Below are 18,777 nucleotides of genomic sequence, written 5' to 3'. Positions count from 1 at the left end.
ACCTTAACAACTTTATATGCGTCAGCAATTGAAATCATGTTTAGAAAGAAATACAGGGAGTGAAGATCCCAGTGATAAGACACCAGTTGAGGGATTATGGAATCCAGCTTCTGGGGGAGTTGCTCTTTACTCTCCCCACTGCTAAGAAGCAAATGCGCTGCAGAGGATCATGCCAGGTTTAGAAGAGTAACTTAACAGAAATTGTTCATCCAATCCTTGCCGGTAATGAAATTCTGGATAATATGTGCGAAGGGTTTTTATAGGAAGAACAGCTTCGATCTTGAACTCCTATTAATTCGTGGAAGGGCATGGAAAGGAGAATCAAGTTTGCAATTGCTGTCGAATAATTACCACGGCTGAAGATAAAGAGCAAATGAAGGAAGAATGTGCTTGAGTGCATTGATACACAAAGGTTATGACAATCTGACTCTTTCGGTGTTAAATCTGAACTATTACTGTTTACCTACCTACATAATTCTGGAAGAAAGATTATAGATTTTTGTTAGTGAGGAAGAGCACTATTTAGTCCAATAAACAGCATGCTCAGCTTTAAAGCAAGGCCAAACGAATGATTTAGCAGCTGCAAAAGCGCAGAAGCGATTCACTTTTTTCTGAATACTAATGATATCTACCTTCAATTTTCGTAAATACTTGTGATATTTTTGCTTGGGCTAAGCTGATCAGTCAAGGAATATACCTGTAGCATTACGAAAACATCTAAATGAATATCAAGATTCCATTACGGATTGTACCAGTCTGCTATTGAGGGAGTCTGACTCTCTTCTGATTGACGATATTGCGTGAATTAACGAGTTTGCGTTTCGTCGTTTTCAAATATCACAGTCAAAGCACTGCAAAATTGACGTTATGTCTTATTATAAAGGGTTATTGCTTCCAGATCTTGGATATACACTTTGTAATTGTCAGATTGTTGGCTAATTATATGAATATAACTGACTCCTCCGATTATGTGTTTGCATGCCTGACGATATCTTCGAATCTGGCAACCAAAATCTACTTTCTTCATGAAGCGATTCTTGCTAAATGCTGAAAGATTTCACGATCCTTTGCATTAGCAAATCTTCCTATTTTGTCCCAAGTCCGTGCAATATTCGGCAAGCATTCTTATCTGCAATGTGAAAGTAGCTTCTCTTTACCATATTACAGAAGAAGGTTGTTGTAAATGTCATGCAGTTTACTAATACTGGCAATGAGCAAAGAAAGTCGGTTAGAAATAAGTTTTTTTTTTGACATGCATTGCTGAAGTCTCGGACAACCAGCACTAATCAACAGTTATTGGAGCTGGAATTGGGTTTCTTCGAACTGATGTGTGTGCTTGATGACAGCAGTACAAACGAAAAATAACGTTAATGCCTAACTATTAATAGTCCAATGTGAGAACAGCAATAATCTGGAATAAGGTGAATTGTCTGCTTGTGTGCTTGTGTACATATGCGCGTGCATGAATATGGGTGAGTATGAATGTACAAGTATAAATGTGCGTGAAAACATGTACTGCTTAAATTCAAGACTATTAGTGTAGAGCAATACATGCATAACTACTTACATATACATATTTATGAACATAATTTTTTATGATTATTCCATATAGAATTCAAAAAACTTCTTCAAGATACCAGTAAGCAATCAAGAATTTTTTATTTTTTTTTTTGCTTTAACAATCGCACATAGTCTGTCACGGTACCGCGACAGTAATTTTATAAAAATCACGAGTATTATTCATACCATGGTGAATGTTAACTTACATGAGGTTTAATCTATTTCAAATTCGGTGTTTAAAATTTAGCAGAAGTGCGACAAATATTCTTATTAAATTATAGTTTTATAATCCTGACAACATCTCATGTATAAGGAATGTATCTATCGTCAGTAAAATAATACGTTATTTTATATGTTCATCTTTCGTCGAATGATAAAGCGTTTCTCGCTCATTTGAAATCACGTTAACTCGGCTGGTACTGCAACGTTGCTGCTCAGTACTTTTAGAATTAGTTGATTTCTTCTGATTGCGCTCTTGTTTTGTTGACACTGAACAGCCTGGCTATTAGTGATATTCGCATTAATGTACTTGTCAATCAGCTTCACTATTAAGTTCTGAAGTGAACTGGCACTATTCTAAACATTGCAAAACATGCCATACTTGTGAAAAAGGTTTTATACCGTTTGCTTCTCACTCTATGCAAGTATTCTTATTAATATCAGTGATTATGTTCCGCAATATTAATAATGACGTTTCTTTACTTTTTTGAATCCATCCACTGAGCTTCTGCCTGCACTAGCTTGCCCTCTTTACTTTCACGTTTTGTCATCGTCTGTTGGAGTCCGCTTGCTCAGGCGATACGCTACCTAATCAAGTTGGAGCCAGAAGCACCAAGCCAAGTCCTTAGACACAATTAACCTGAAAACACGCAGAGTCAGACTAAACTAAAAATTGCAACGTCCTAGCAAACTACTTCTTCGAAGCAAATTGAATGAAAAAGTGATAGAGAGGCTGAAATATCACGAAAGCCATTCAAAACTTCAGAAAACTTAACGTCTGAGTGGCATATGAACCATTTGACTTAGAGTGATACAAATTGTAGAAATGAAAATTACGGACACATAAAAATATGAAATAATGGAACATAGAATCATTCTAGGAGGCGTCAAGGATAAGTAAATCGGTCGATTTGGGCTGTATTCAAATCAATGCCAAGTTGCATTCAATGTAAGATTATAGACTTGGCATATCGTGAGAAGCATTTTATGTCAGGTAGCTTAAGGTGTTCGTTTATCTGTGTCTATGTTTTACATATTTGGTGAAGCATCTTGGCTCTAGCCCTTTTTTAGGCTGCTGTCTGCTCACATCCCACAGTTCTTAAATGTTGGCGAAATTTCCAATCATTCGATATTCATATTCAATACATCGTGTGGATCTGAAATGCTTTTCACCATCAAGTTGAGCAGTATTTAAACGGGAAAATTCAGTTGTCCCTCTCTACCCTTCAGCATCTATCTACCCGAGGGGATGCATACTGAATTAATAACGCCAGGAACTGTTTTCCCCCAGCTCAGTAGTGTAACTTAAATGGCAAATTGGCTTCTAAAGATCGCCATGACACCACTATAGTCGTCGTGATTGCACCTTACCTTACGGTATCCGATTCTCCAATACGCTGATCATTATGACTTTTTGTCTCCTCAAAATATTAAATTCCATTGGTGTAAATCATGCGTGAACCCCAATCTACATAATCAGTAATGAAATTATCTACCGAACGCAGTTCATCACTTCTCATGTTAATTGTTGATTATCAAAGTACTTCTAAATACAGTTATTCAAATATGCAACATTTTTCTATACTATTTTCTAAAATTAAATTGTTGCTTTTTTCCAATAGTGCGGCAACTACTTATAAAAGATAAAGGTTAAAAAAAATGTAGAGAGTTTCACTTATAATTCCACAATTAACAACTAAAGTATGCCAAGATACGCACAGATAAACAGTTCAAGTGATAGCGATTCATAATACTTCAGCATTCTTGTATTAGATTGTAGTTAATTTAGTAAATAAATTTGTAAAAAATCTAGAGCGCCAGCTTGAGGATAGATTGCGAACAGCATTCTGATTCTAGAGTTATCTTAGGAGGAACTAGCTTCGATGAAATGAATATGGGAACAATTTCTGATTACTACTTATTTTCTAGAGCATAAGAATTCCACTGCTTTTTAGTTCTCTTTCTGGAAAATTAACTCAAAGAAAGGACAATTTCTTAGAATTTCTGTGCGTGCTCCAATCGAAACTACTCAATCGCATTAGAGAAAAGACTTAAAAGATTAACGACATTTGCCGCAAATAATTAGCGTCAATAATTAGGTGGAATCGTTGAATGCGGTTAAAGCACACGATAACTTAGAGAATTCAAGAGGCAGATGTTGGATAGTGACCTTCAAATTCACGAAACAATGAAAACAGTCCTATAATTGGACAGTAGAAATTGATCGTTGTTCTTCATTTGATTCTAATTTTAACAGGGTTTTATACAGAAGAAATATCGACTGTGCATCATCGTTTGTGTCAATAAAGCATAATGTGTATAATGTGTAAAGGAACTGAACATAAGTGATTTATTCTCTGTTTATTCTTTTTTTTATCAGAAATAGATACGTTGAAGGCAGACTTGCAAGATTCCGGTGAGAGAATTTATCTGAAAATGCTTACAGCTTGAAATGAAGAAGCATACAACAGTACATAGCAGAAACAGGTTCAATTGGATAAAATAGAATTCATGATGGGGATGGAGGGGAATTGTTTTCATATTTCAGATGGCAGTTTTTCAAATCTATAGTAATAACAGTTATATGGTCGTTTTTAATGTTGAAACCGCATATCCCTTCAGTGAATATGCATAAAACTGCACCCACCCCTAGCCCCAACCCCCAGTTTCCTTGGGCTACGTGCGTTTAGGGAATACACACTCCGGTCTTGCCAAATCCGTGAGACTGGGACGGCGGGCTCCCACCCCAAAGCCCGGTTTTTCTTGATCTGGAGTAGTTTGCTATCCTGTTACAACTCGGTGCGAGAAATAAGAGACAGCACACTGCAGACGATATAAAAAATGCATTTATGAATGTTAGCTTAACTAAAGTGTTAGTAAATAAAAGTAAAGGGAAAAACAGAGCCCATTATAATTAAACAGTCAAATGTGCACAAGTTGGAACTCAACTCTTCCAAAATTCTTATTCACCGATCCTCAGTACCTTGCTCCGCCGAATCACGGTACCCCACTGGGTCCAATCCTACGACCGGTTCTCAACAGCGTCTTCTCTCTTCATCTCTTGGCGAACGAAACACTGCAACTCACACCGGTGTCAGGCGCACAACACAAAAACCCGCTCCACTGATTTGACGGCTCACATTCCAAAGCACCGGTTATCTCTAACCATAAACCAAACGCTACTCCTACAGAAAGGCCAACCATTATGTTATCAGTGAAACGTTTTCCAGGGTCTTACATGCAGTTTTCATGGAATATTTAGAATGTGCTTTTCTTTACAACTGTTGCATTCAATAGTTATGCTACAGAGAGCCAGAGGAAAGTACGGTTGGATATTCGATGGATAGCAGGAAACAACCATGTTCCTCTGTCTATTAAAATGTCATTAAGTGTTAAATATATCGCATTTAGAATACTAATGTTTGACAAAGACACCAAAAAAGTGAAGGCAATTTGGAATCATTACACTATCCGAACATGTATTCAAGCGAACTGCGTTTCAGAGTATAGAGTAGGATAAATTAAAACAGGCAAAGCAAGTCAACAAATAATACCTTCAGTCATAATTAGGCACAGCGACTCGTTGCAGGAAAGACGTGAACCTCATGGCCCAATTTTCATTCATTTCGCTTTTCATCTTCAGTTTCATTATGAAGAAAAAGCATGTATATTCGCCAAACTGGAAAGGAAGGATGAGAAGATACCCAGATGTTCTTGGAAGCTTGGGGAATGTTATAATATTGAAATATTTATTTTTCAGAAAATAGTCTACGCAGAAAGGAATTTGGTATGCTTTTTAAATTGTAAATTGCTTTCTTGAGTGGCAAAGGAGGAAAGATATTACCAAATCGTTCCCGCCAGACATTTGAAAATTGTTTCTTTAAAAGGACAGTAATTTTCCAGACTTCTTTCCCCGCTAATACCGAAGATAGAATTCAGTGGCAAATATCTTTTGGGAATAAGAAAGGCTGATAGTTGCTAACTCTGGCAAACATTTCTTACCTCAGATTGAATCTTTCTAAAATATTATCGTTCTTTATTTGCATACAATCCGACTGCTGGCAGATGCACCGACAAGTAGAAACACTGAAAAAGTGCATGATAGTCTCATAAGTTTAACAGAGTGAATAGAGTCCCGGTAACCTGAAAAAAAATCAAATTGAAAGAGAAATCATGCAATGATTAAACAATATACTGCGTATATAAATAATCTTTAAATTCCACATGTTTGCGCCCAGTCCTGCGTTCTGATGTACTACAATGTTCTTAGATTTCCTCCAACTTGACAAACTCACGTTAAACTAACCTTGATTTGCTTACCAAACGTCACCAAACTTGCATAACCGAGATTCGTTTCGTCTCCACACCACCACAGACAACAGTTTTCTTCACACCCACTTTAATTGTAAAATAAGCCACATCCAAGTCCTGTTTTTACTTGTTTGTGAGGAGATGATAACAATGATAATTTTCGTGTCAGTGCCAATGTTGCATGACCTTCTGTTCCTTTCTTCAGTTTTAGTTCATGAACCACATAATTTTTTGTGCTGTTTAGAGGGAGATCAAAAGAAACCTTTCGTTTCTGCAGAGATTAAATCATTCCAGCTACTTCCAATAAATCATTAATCTGCTTAAAGATTATCACATAAACTCCTCCTTTTGATTTAGATTTTATTAACAATATCCATTAGGAATTTTCCACTGACATGAAAGAGAACAAATGGAGATTTTCAACACAGTAGTGAAGTATAACTTTACTTGACAAAATGATGGGGGGGGGGAGAGAGAGAGCGAGAGAGAGAGAGAGAGAGAGAGAGAGAGAGAGAGAGAGAGAGAGAGAGAGAGAGAGAGAGAGAGAGAGAGAGAGAGAGAGAGAGGTTCCACATATTCTGCTTGTTGACCAGTCGAGCTCACGTAGGATTTTAGGATTACTGTTTTCTTTGGTTTCAGAATCCTGCATCCGAAGATTTATGTGCTTTACTGCTCAGTATGATTTAGTGTGAAGTATTTCAAATTGTGTTATCTGATGCTGAGATGCTGTATAAAAAGAAGGAATGGAAGAATTTGATGAAATAACTGACACGATGATCTCTTTGATATTACAGAAATTGAGGATCTGAGCAGACGTTTGAAAGACCAAGGTGAGTTTTATCATAATCAATCGACGCTTTATAGTTTCATGTAAACTCAAAGACAATCATAGCCGTTTTACTTCAGCATTCTATATTGTTTATATAGATAACTTAATTTGTAAAATTCAGACGATGGTCTCTTATGTACTCATAATTTATCTTTAATCCCGTACCTTGGCTAAAACAGTAAACGAAGAGAAATTATTTGCTCGTTTTACATTCAATCCACCAAACATCGCACTCCATATGTGGCAAACTATATAATGTTTTCAATTTTACGTACCCTGTATGTTCCATTCTGTGTGGCTCTTTTGACATGACATAGTGCACAGTTATTTTCGTTTAATTACTTTATATTCAATTTTTTTTGGTCACAGCTGATAGAGCGTCAGGTACAGTAACTTATTTTTATTAAGCTTATACGAATTGTATTCCTGGAATAACTTATTTTCTTTATGGATTTATTGTATTGATTTTGTTATGTGATTTTTGATTTTGCTCACACACTGTTACCGTTTAAATAATAAGCATATTAATTATTTATTTATATCATTGTAGAACACTTAAGGGGTGACGGTAAGCACTATTTCTCCTCCGTGTTGTTCATTTACTTATCTGATTCATCGAATTAGTAATAGTTAAATCGTAGATGTAGACGAAACACTCTGTTCAAAACCATGTCTTTTGAATTGTCTTCCATTTTCCAAGTTATGACATTAATTCGAGATACCTTCCCGGAGGAAAAGACGATAGTCATTCAGAATATGAATATAATATTAAAACCATTAATATGAAGTAGATTATCTAGTAACTTGATTCTGGTGAGGTATTTATTTTACAGGTATGCAAGCGATAAAATAGGATATTATAATAGATGTATTAAAACATGGTAGAAAAAAATTGATTTAGTCGTCAGCGATTAGACAGTGTCGATGGAGAGTTGATGAATACATTCTAAAAACGATATTGTTTTTCATAACTATATAGCAGTAAGACAAAAATATTCAACGGAAAGCCAATGATAGACTGTTGAAAGTCCGGAAAGAAACTGAAACAATATGGCAGCATGGAAGCATTACATACAGTTAAGCTATAAGTTCTGTTTAACTCATGTAAAGTTCGGGGAAATTCTAACACCTTTTGCTTGTCTTTCAATCACAGAAGCAAAATTGCACGAAACAAGCGGAGGTTTGTTCTTCTTTAGCCCTAATAGTATCCAACTCCTATTATGGAAGACACAATTAAAAACGCCGACTCAGGAAAGAGTTGTAATGATATTAGGGATGAAGTAAAGTATAAATATTCCTACTTTTATTAGTCCAAATATGAATAATCATTATCCAGTGATTTTCACATTGTTACAGTATTTAATATCTTCATGGGTTATCAGGAGTAATTATAGATTTCTGCTCACTGTTGTAGATAAATAACTTGAATCAAAGAACTTAATAGCAAGAATGTTTTTGTTTACTAGTTCTATGCTCGCAGGATTATGTAATTAAAGTTGACACAGTCTACAAATCACCGAGTAGGCAAGCTATAACGAAAGGGATTTATAGGGATTATGACAAATTTAATATTTCAACGTGACGGAATTTCAAAGAGCATTTCGTTTCTCCAGAAGGAAATGCGCGCTTCCTTACTTCCGTCAATAAGGATTTTTTTTTCTGGTTGCCGATAGCAGACTATAGTTATGAAGAGATGTTACAAGATGCTAGCCGTGTGATTCAACATATATTTCTGAGGGTGGAATTAAATGGAATTAAAAACATGACAGAGGAATATGAATCTCTCTCTCTCTCTCTCAATACTTTTGCAACGTCATAACCAGGCGATGTTCTCTAATTTGCACAACTCCATATAATTTTGAGCAATATGTGTAAAGTATTCCTACCAGTTAGACTGCCAAAATTAAGCCGAAAAAGTAGCAGTAAAACTGTTCCTCGCAATGAATGGCCTGAATTCAGGCAAACTTTGGCTAAATTACCATGGGAGTTGTGATTGTAATAATTTTGATATACTTGATTTCAGAAAAAGAACAAATTGAAGCAATTCGCGAAGATGTCGGTAAGATATGTTTATGAATTGTTTCGGTGGTATGGCGGGCGGTTAAAAAGGGATCCAATTTATTGATTATGTCCAAAGCATGCTTTCTGTTTCATAACACTTCAAATTCATTATTACGTGCTGCGAATATTACAAATGCCGTAAATTTCAAAACAATTTAGGGAAAATTTACGTTGCCATTTCAGGAAGGTGAAAGAGGCCGATAATATATAATAACCCATTTAAAGATCGACTAGTTGGGATACTTCACAGCAATTACTGAAAAATAAAACTCTAGTTGTAGTAGTATTTCACCCTTTCTCCCTAACAATTCGGGGATTCCTGTATATACGTTCAGATTAAGACTGAAGTGACACCAGTGAGTCTCACTTCAGTGGTGGGCAAGTCGTTGGAGAAAGTCCGGAGAGGCAGGATTTATGAGCATTTGGAGACATAATCTGATTAGGGATAGTCAGCATGGCTTTCTCAAGGGCATGTCGTGCCTTACGAGCCTAATCGCGCTCTTGGAAGATGTAACAAAACACATTAATGGATGTAGTGTATATGGATTTCAGAAAGGCAATTGATAAGATTCCCTATCCGAGGTTCATTGAGAAAGTGATGAGGCGGGGGATTAAAGAAGACATTGCCTTGTTGATATGCAATTGACTTGCCCTGGAAGGCAAACGGTGGTTGTAGATTGTTCTTATTCTGCATGAAGGACGGTGACCACATGTATCTGTTTTGGGACCCCTCCTTATTGCGATTTTCACAAATTATCTGGATGGGGACTTAGAAGGGTGAGTTAGTAATTATATCGATGTCACAAATGTTGGGGGTTTGTGGATAGTGTGGGCTGTCAGTGTTTAGAGCGGCACATTGATAGAAAGTAGAATTGGACTGAGAAGTGGAAGATGAAGTTTAACCCAGATAAATGTAAAGCGGTTTATTTCAGTAGGTCATGTTTTAAGACAGAATATAATACTAATGGTAAGACTCTTGGCAGTGTGGAGTATCAGCGAGATCTTGGAGTCCGTGTCTATGGGATAGTCAAAGCTGCTACGCAGGTTGACAGTATTGTTAAGAACATATGGTGTAATGGCCTTCATAAAGTGTGGGATTGAGTTCAAGAGCAATGAAGTAATGTTAAACCTATATAAGACCTTAGTTAGACCCCACTTGAAGTATTCTGTTCAGTTCTGGTCACCTCACTATAGGAAGGATCTGGATCTTGAAGAGGAGGTTTACAAGGATGTTGCTTGGATTGGAGAACACGCGTTATGAGAATAGGTTGAGTGAATTTGAACTTTTCTCCTTGGAGCGACGGAGGATGGGAGCTGACCTGATAGAGGTATATGAGATGATGAGAGGAATTGATCGTGTGTATAGCCAGAAGCTTTTTCGAAGGGCTGAAATGGCTAACATAAGGAGGCATGGTTTTAAAATGTTTGGTAGTACGTGCAAGGGGAATATCAGAAGTAGGTTTTTCACACAGAGAGTGGTGGATGCGTGGAATGCACTGCCAGCGATAGTGGTAGAGGTAGATGCAATGTAGTCTTTTTAGACATTCTTGCATAGGTACATGGAACTTAGAGAAAGAGAGAGCTATGCGGTAAGGAATTCTAGGCAGTTTCCAGAGTAGGTTTACATGGTCGGCACAACATTTTGGGCCGAAGGGACATTCATGTACCGTAGATTTCTGTGTTCTATAGTCTAATATATTTCCACAATATGACCATTATTTGAGCAACGTTTCCTGGAAGTAGAATAGTGTATTTTGGGCATCTTTTGAGGTTTTTTTCTAGAAGTATTCTACACATGATGACTTCAGTTTTATGGTGAATGTTATTAATTTTAAAGTTTTCATTATTTTAATCCTTATGCGTTGAAAAGTTTGAACTATGTTGTTATAGACATATGCCGTTCGTGACATTTGAAAGTCAGATATATTCGCTTTCAGTTTTATGACAACGCTATTGTTCCAAATTCTATACTTGAAAAGATAACATATTTGTTTACATGATAGACATGAAAGTTCTGAGTTTCAATTTGTGCTCTCCTGCTGTTGCTGAATCTAATGCACAATAACCACCTTCTGACGGATATTTTGATGTGCTTTGCATCTCTGTGCATGCAACTCCTTTATGTCATCTCCCTAAACCTCAGATATATGCATGTATAATTCATGGTGAACGTCATGTCTATATTCTGTCTATATTTCGCCAATGCATTGTGCATATTAAAAAAGGTGCATCGAATGGAAGAGTTATTTTTTTCGTATGATTAAGTTCATCTATTTTCTCACAGAGGAACTTCTACGTCTAAAGGATGAAGGTACGAAAGTGTTAAATATAGACGGAAATATGACAATCACTTTATTTTTGACAAATTTAAACCAACTATTTACGAATAAAAAGTTCGCATTATATCCTCTGCACTAATAGCTAACGTTTCGATCTCCGTGGAATGGACGTCTTTTTCGGAAGGGATAAATTATAAATTAGGGCGCCTTCTCTGTCATACTTTTCACAGAACACTAGGAAATGCCAGCTTCTCTGTTTTTGACGGGTGCATGTTGGAATAAAATGATAAGACCAGGAAACAAAATATGCTGCTGTTCCTGCAATTCCGTGCAGAATATTTAAATATGATATGTAGAATGTGATATTTCATTATCGTGAAATGCTACATAATCACTTATTTGGGAGATCATTGCTACCACTAAACCGTTCATTTTGAAATTCTGCACATGAAGAATTCAAGCGTTTTTCCAGTAGTTATTTATGTCGGCTTCATTTGGTTCTCTTTCTACACCCACATAGTTGTTTTCTGGTTTCAATGCAAAGTCAATACAATTAAAACTCCCCAATTTTTAACAGCAATATATACACTAAAGCCCAAAGTGACTGTCAATTGTTCAGATGATGTTTTTGGAGCACATTATATCTGACTCATATAGCTGCAGGCAATTCGGTCGCGCTTGAATGAAGTCCGAGAACACAATGACACTGAGAATTGTCCGTTTCTTAAAAAATGGCGGTTCCTTTGCCGCTTTGTAGAAACACTGAGTTTGCCGATAATTGGGCGAAACGTTTTCGAAGTAATAGCACTTTACTATCAGAGTCCTGCGATTTATTTTGGTAATAACATTTTAGTACGAAATCGCAGTTGAGTAGTAAAGGTTTTAAACGATTACTGTAATAGAGGGAGTGAGAGTACTTTTGATTTTATGGATCTACGTCATGTTGTTTCATTTAATACTTCCCTCAGAAATTCGATATCTTCGCAAACAAAATGGTAATGTAAAACAATGGAGCTAATAATTCATTATATAACTCACGAATAAGGCTGAGAATATAGATATAAGGTTATGCACTGAAAATTAAGTTTTGTAGAACCATTTCGAATAAATGATGAATTTATTATTTCTCTCTGGCATATTTCAGGGAGGCTATTTGGCAAATCGAGTCGTCACTCAAAGAAATCCTGTCAAACCTATTGACCAACATATTTACCTCTAACATAATCCTCTCACATGTTCATCTGCTGCATCAAGCGCACTCCTGCTGAAACTCACTCCATACACGAGGGTCAAGTCATAATAGCAATTTGATTTGGTACATCCTTGAGATATGTCCAAAATTATGGGAGTGTGGATGAGCATAATAATATTCAGGGACATGCAGATGAATTCAAGAATTGTTGAGGCAGTATGAATTTCATCTAATTGAGTCGGCAGTATTCGCGAGGACTGGGGACAGGGGCCTGAAAGAAGTAGTGCAAAACAACAGATAACTTCAAAACCACCAACAATGCCACCATTATTTGAACTGCTTCAACTTGTAAATGTCTGATTCAGGCTGTGATTAAGCCTCCTGTGCTCACTATCCAGGACAAAGCTGCGGCCTTGGACCCAGTTGATAGTCTAGATGCCGACATAGCCTCAGAGTGACCTGAATATTGATAATCGAAGTTCCCATCCATGATCTTACAGGAAGTTAGTCAATTATTTTATGAACACAAGCTACACCACGAAGTAATGTTTTTGCGAAATTAACTCCTGAGTAATACTATACCTTGGTTTGGTTTACGTTCTTCTTTGGTCTAGTGATTTCTGTCACTTACTCAATGTGGAATCGTATTTTAAATAATTTGGTATCGAGTTATGATTTGTGAGCATTTGGAAAGAATACTGAGCTGGAACTATCTATGTGTCTCCAGAAGAAAGGAAGACATTTAGGAGAGCTCGAAGTAAGGCAACAGCTAAGTTCATTGAGACTCTTATTATTTGTATTAGCTAAGTGTTGTCCGCCTTTCAGTATCATTGAATTATGACTGCTGTTTTAGTAATCTAGAATATGTGTTAGTGTAAATATTTAACATCATTTTTGTTGTTCTTCCTTTTGCTTTTCGCGGAGCTTTTTCCTAAAAGTAAATATAAATGTATAATCAGCGGGAGCTTCCTGTTCTAATTTTCAATTTAATGTAAGGGCTTTCTATAATGCCTGCAGTCTCCCGAATAAGGTATAAACTGTTTCAAAACTGCGGTAGGAAACATTTTAATGTCGACGGAATTAATTATGTTGAACACCTGCTGTATCATGGTTTTCAGATTATTGTTTTTTAAATGTTTTATTTTACAGTGAAGCACAAAACTTTGTATTGAGATTGGTTGTTATTGCTTTCGTTCGCTTCGCTAACAGTGGATGCCAAGAAATATGTTTTGCTATATAATCCGATTTCTAAAGTGTCTAATTTACTATTAACCAACGATGCAGCTAAGATCAGTGCTAATGATATTGTTAAGTTTGGAATGGTGGGTGATTCTCAAGCGATTGCATAATATATCCCCGAGCCTGTTTATGCAATCTCATTTTAATTATGGAGTCAATACATAATTCTATTTCTCTGCTTCCTGTTCTTTGGCCACAATGTTTTGCTGTTCATAATTTAATACATGTAGTGTGTCATGCATTATTTAGCATTCTGGTTGCTTTCAGATGAAAATACCTGACTAATTCGGTTTTCCGGATGATCTGACACAAGATTTGCTATTTTTCTTCTAGTGCATTCCTCATGGTTATTCTCCTCAGTTGATATCCTCTACCTGTTCTGTTCTTTACGTGCTGTCAAAGATACAATTCGTTTAGTCGCCATGGAACCTAAAATTTCGCCCTAATGCTCCTGTCCTCTCTCAGTGAACTAATTTAAAATAGCTGAAGAATTAGCTGGACGAATTGTAGTCCTTTGCATGGGTAGGGGTGAAGGTTTATCCCGAACTGATAGCACTAACTGATAGCATGCAGTCATTTACAAGGTTCTGCATTTGCCTCTTTTCGGAGACTCTAGGGTTCTGGACACCAATTCAAATAATGTATTTGGCACTGATACCTAAACTGTTTGTGTTCTGTGTCTATGACCATGATTGTTACTGCAAATTCCAAAGAACAGAATTAAACTTGAAAGTGCTAAATTTCGGATTGCCCCTGGGTTGTTGATGTAACAAAAAGCACCTAGTTGTATGCAATATTTGGGAATCGTTTCTCCTCAGTTATGAAATCTCACAGCCGTTGTTGTTTTCTTATTCTGTTATTTTCTGATGCTTTCTGAAACCAGCATTTTTAATACATTTTCATGTCGTTTTCTGAGATTTGGAATGCTGTGATTATCATGTCATCGTACTGGCACCGAAGTTCATCCAAAAATCTCCATAATTATAATGTGTCATTTATCTTATCCCACTTTTCTCTTTTCGCAACATACGAATATCAGCCGCATAACAAAACTGGGGACACGATTGGGATCCAACTATATCACTAACTTTGCTGCATGCCACTTCACGAATATGCTATATTGTACGTGACTTACCCCTCCCTCTTTTAACCTGTGTGATAAAAATAAAATTAACGTGGATCTAAAGATATCATGAAATACATTTCGCTCTTCAGATGCAGATTATTTGCTTATATCCGCAAAAGATAAAGGTAGGAAAGCGTAGTTATTGGTTGCATATTCCTGATCAGGAAAAATGGCTTATTTGTTCTGTAATCATTTGTATATTATATAACTTAAGTTATATATCTTACATGTTACATATCTGAAGATAAATGGTAAACAAATAAAGTGTTGGCCTGGACCTTTTATTTTGTATACTCAAGGGTTCCCAGTGTGGGGTTCATAGACCCTAAGCTTAGCCACTTAGAGGCCATGGCATAAAAAAGGTTCGCAACTCCTGATAGATTAACGCCATTTCAGCCTTTCTTCAATATTTGCTTTCTACTGCTTTTCAATTTTTGGGCGTGATGATTTGGCCCTGGATAGGTTGATGTTATTCTGTTTGTACCGGGATGTATGGACCCGCCGTCGCGTGTCTTAGATATTAACTGAAGGTTTTTGATAGAGGAAACTAAGCAATAGAAACACTCTAAAGAATGAGAAACGCTAATAAATCAAGTTTTAATACTTAAAGTATCAGGTATGACATATGTTTGAATGTTCAGAAAGTAATTTGAAACTATTACGTAATGCTTTCAAAAATAAGTCATTTTACATACCTCACTTTTGAAACAAGTTCAACGTTTCTATTGAATTGTACGGGACCTGATATATTTGGATGCATGTGGAGTCATAGAATACTAGAGCACAAAAGCTGCTTTTTTTCGGTCCACCTAGTCCAAGCTGACCAGATCTTCCACCTGATCACATCTACCTGCACCCCATAAACCGCATATTTATGTTCGTATCTTAACCTGGATTAAATGTTGTAATTAAACCCATGTCTACCACTTCCGCTATCAGTCTGTTGTAACCTCGCACCATGCATAGAGCAGAGAAAATACTCAGATTCTATTTAAATATTTCACTTTCTACACTGAAACTATTGCCTCCAGTTCCAGTATCACCTATCCTTATGCATTCAACTTACCTATACTCCCTATAATTTTGTATTCATCAAAATAATATATCTTCATTCCCCTACGTTTCGGGGAATACCATCCCAACCTATTGAACATTTCCATATAATTCAGGACCCCAAGACCCTCAAAAATCTTTCCAAATATGTAGATAATCAGAACGAAATGCGATACTCAAAATTCAAGCTCATCAACGGCTTGTTTAATATCAGTGTACCAATGTTAATGTTAAGAATGTTAATGTGCTAACATCTGTCTCTGTCACCATATTTACCTGCGACACCACGTACAAGAAATTATGGACCTGTATTTGCAGATCTTTTTGTTCTACGGTACAGCTGAGAGCCCTACTATTGAATGTATGAGTCTACCCTCGCTTGGCCTCCCAAAATGCAGCTCCTCCCATTTGTACAAGTTTAGAAGCAGAGCCGAGTAAACATCGCGAAGCAGTGAAAGGAACCGGCCCGTTCCTGGCCTCTATCGCAAATCACTGACATTTTGAATCTGGCCCAGCACTAATCCATCATATATCGGCTCTCTCGTTGCCCTATGGCCTGAACGCCGACTCCACGATTCACCACGGACTTTACCGCTCGAATTTGGCCCAGGGCTTAAATGATCCAACCTCGGGTCTACCCAGGATATTGATTCCCTCCAGTTCAGGTGCAAAACCTCCCTCATGAACTGGTCACTCATTTCCCAGAAAACGTTCCAGTAACCCAAAAATCTGAAGCCCTGTTCCCTGCACTATCTCCTTAGCACTCGTATAACAGCACTATTGTCCAGTTCCTATCTACACTAGCTCGGGGCACAGGAAGTAATCCGGAAATCACAACTTGGCAGATCGTTCTCTTCAGCCTCTTCCCGAACTCTATATACTCACTGCGTAGGACCACTTTCTTTTTCAGCCTATGTCATTGGTGCTGATATGCACCAAGATCACTGTTTGTTGTCCTTGCCCCCTGAGAATATAGCACAGCCGCTCTGATACATCGTTAAAATATTACGCAGCAGTCCATGCCAAAATGTTTTGTGACTTTTCACGATGCTAGCACGCAGCATAATTAATTTCATTTCAAACACTAAAACCAAAGTTAATCCAGTGTAGTTACACCAGTGGCTGTACTTTCGTGAACATTGCACTTTTGATATCCAGATCATAAAAGAAGTAAACAAAAATTCAACTCTACTAGTTACTGTCAGCCCTACTGGGAAAAGTTCTTATAAACATTGCTACAAAATATTTCATTACCTCTCTGTCAATGCTTCTAACTGAATACCCAAGCCCAATTGTCTTCGGAAACATTAATTATATACTAATGGGACCGATGAGTTCTAACCATGTGTGGAAATTAACATCTTAACAGCATTTGGGTGGAACAGCTCAAACTGTTTCAAGATGGAAGGACAGAACAGACAGTCGAAGAAAGGAAATAACCCTGGTTATTGAAGGCTAGTCATCTTATTTGTGAGCAGTATTGCAAACGCTGTCCGCGAGAGTGCCCAAGGCTCTTGATTTACCTATGATCCATAGAACATTACAGCAAAGAAACAAGCCTTTTGGCCCTTCTTGGCTGTGCCGAACCATTTTTCTGCCTAGTCCCACTGACCTGCACCTGGGCCATATCCCTCCAAACCCCTCTCATCCATCAGATATGAAAACTCTATTTTAAAATTAGTGAGCTTTAGAAACTCTGGCACTATCCATTTACACTATCCATGAGGTAATTCAGATATGAAATGCAGAAAACTTCCACGCTTTTGATGCTTTGCTTTTTCACACTGTAGTCGCTTAAGGTTATGGTCGCCTCGTTACAATCTGCTTTTTGAATAAAATGTGATTAAGTCTTCAAGTCCGCACTTCCATCTACATTTTTATAGTTGCTTATATTTATTCTCCCTGCATTACAAATATCTGCATTCTGTGTTATTGCAGAAGAGGTCTCTAAGGACTTTTGACGTTCCATTTCCCTAATGTGGGCTCAAAACTTACAAAATGACTTGCTTTCTATGTTAATGTAAATACGTGCACGTTGTCTGAACCTAAGCGGATTCCAAGTAACTCGGAACATGCCATTAAACGCGAAACCCAGCTGTCTAAGACTGTGAAAGGATTGTATAGAGGCTATATATTATATCCTACGTTGCTTTTAATGTCTGCGTTAGTCAATCACATACTGCTGTATATACTCCTGTAATACAGATTAACTTTCAGCGTGCATTTGCAACGCAAATAGCTTTATATTCACTTTGCAATATATTCAAAGTTAATTACGAATGTATTCTGAAAGAAATGATGCTTACCTCAATTTATCATTTTTTTCAATTTACAGCAATAAGTGAATTAAAAAAGCGTCTTAAAGAAGCAGGTGAGTGTTTGATTTTGAAGTAGTTATTTTCCCATGAATTTCTGTTGCACTACAGCTTACCAGATCTGCTGCTTTAGATGAGCAAGACTACTAGTTTCTAATAATAAAAGTTTTGAAATTAGAAACCAGAAACCTGCTATGGCCGTGTCTTCTCTTTTCTTACAATACCCTGATTTTCTGGAAAAGCGGTAATCCTGACGAGTGGTGTACAAGTCTGATCATCAGATAAAGGTGTGATATTAAATGATCTACAAGACTGCGAAAAGAATAAACAAAAAAAAACACAGAAAATGCACTACGATAAACATGGTTCTCTTGAAGACTGCGGTGGGAGAATAAGAAAGCATAGGAATACCCGAGGAATAAAATAAATGCTGTACGTATATTTTCAAGACGGAAGAGAAAGAAGCAACCTCTCTGTAATTTTCGAGTCCAAATGGAAAAAAGATCAGTGTAAAAATAAACCTGAAAATTTTTATCGACATGTAAATGATAACAAAGATTTCAAAGGTATCAAAGGTTTCAAAGTTTCATTTA

Source organism: Hemitrygon akajei, chromosome 2, assembly GCF_048418815.1.
Source record: "Hemitrygon akajei chromosome 2, sHemAka1.3, whole genome shotgun sequence".
In the NCBI taxonomy this organism is placed as follows: Eukaryota; Metazoa; Chordata; class Chondrichthyes; order Myliobatiformes; family Dasyatidae; genus Hemitrygon; species Hemitrygon akajei.
Note: the sequence above shows the minus strand (reverse complement) of the source record.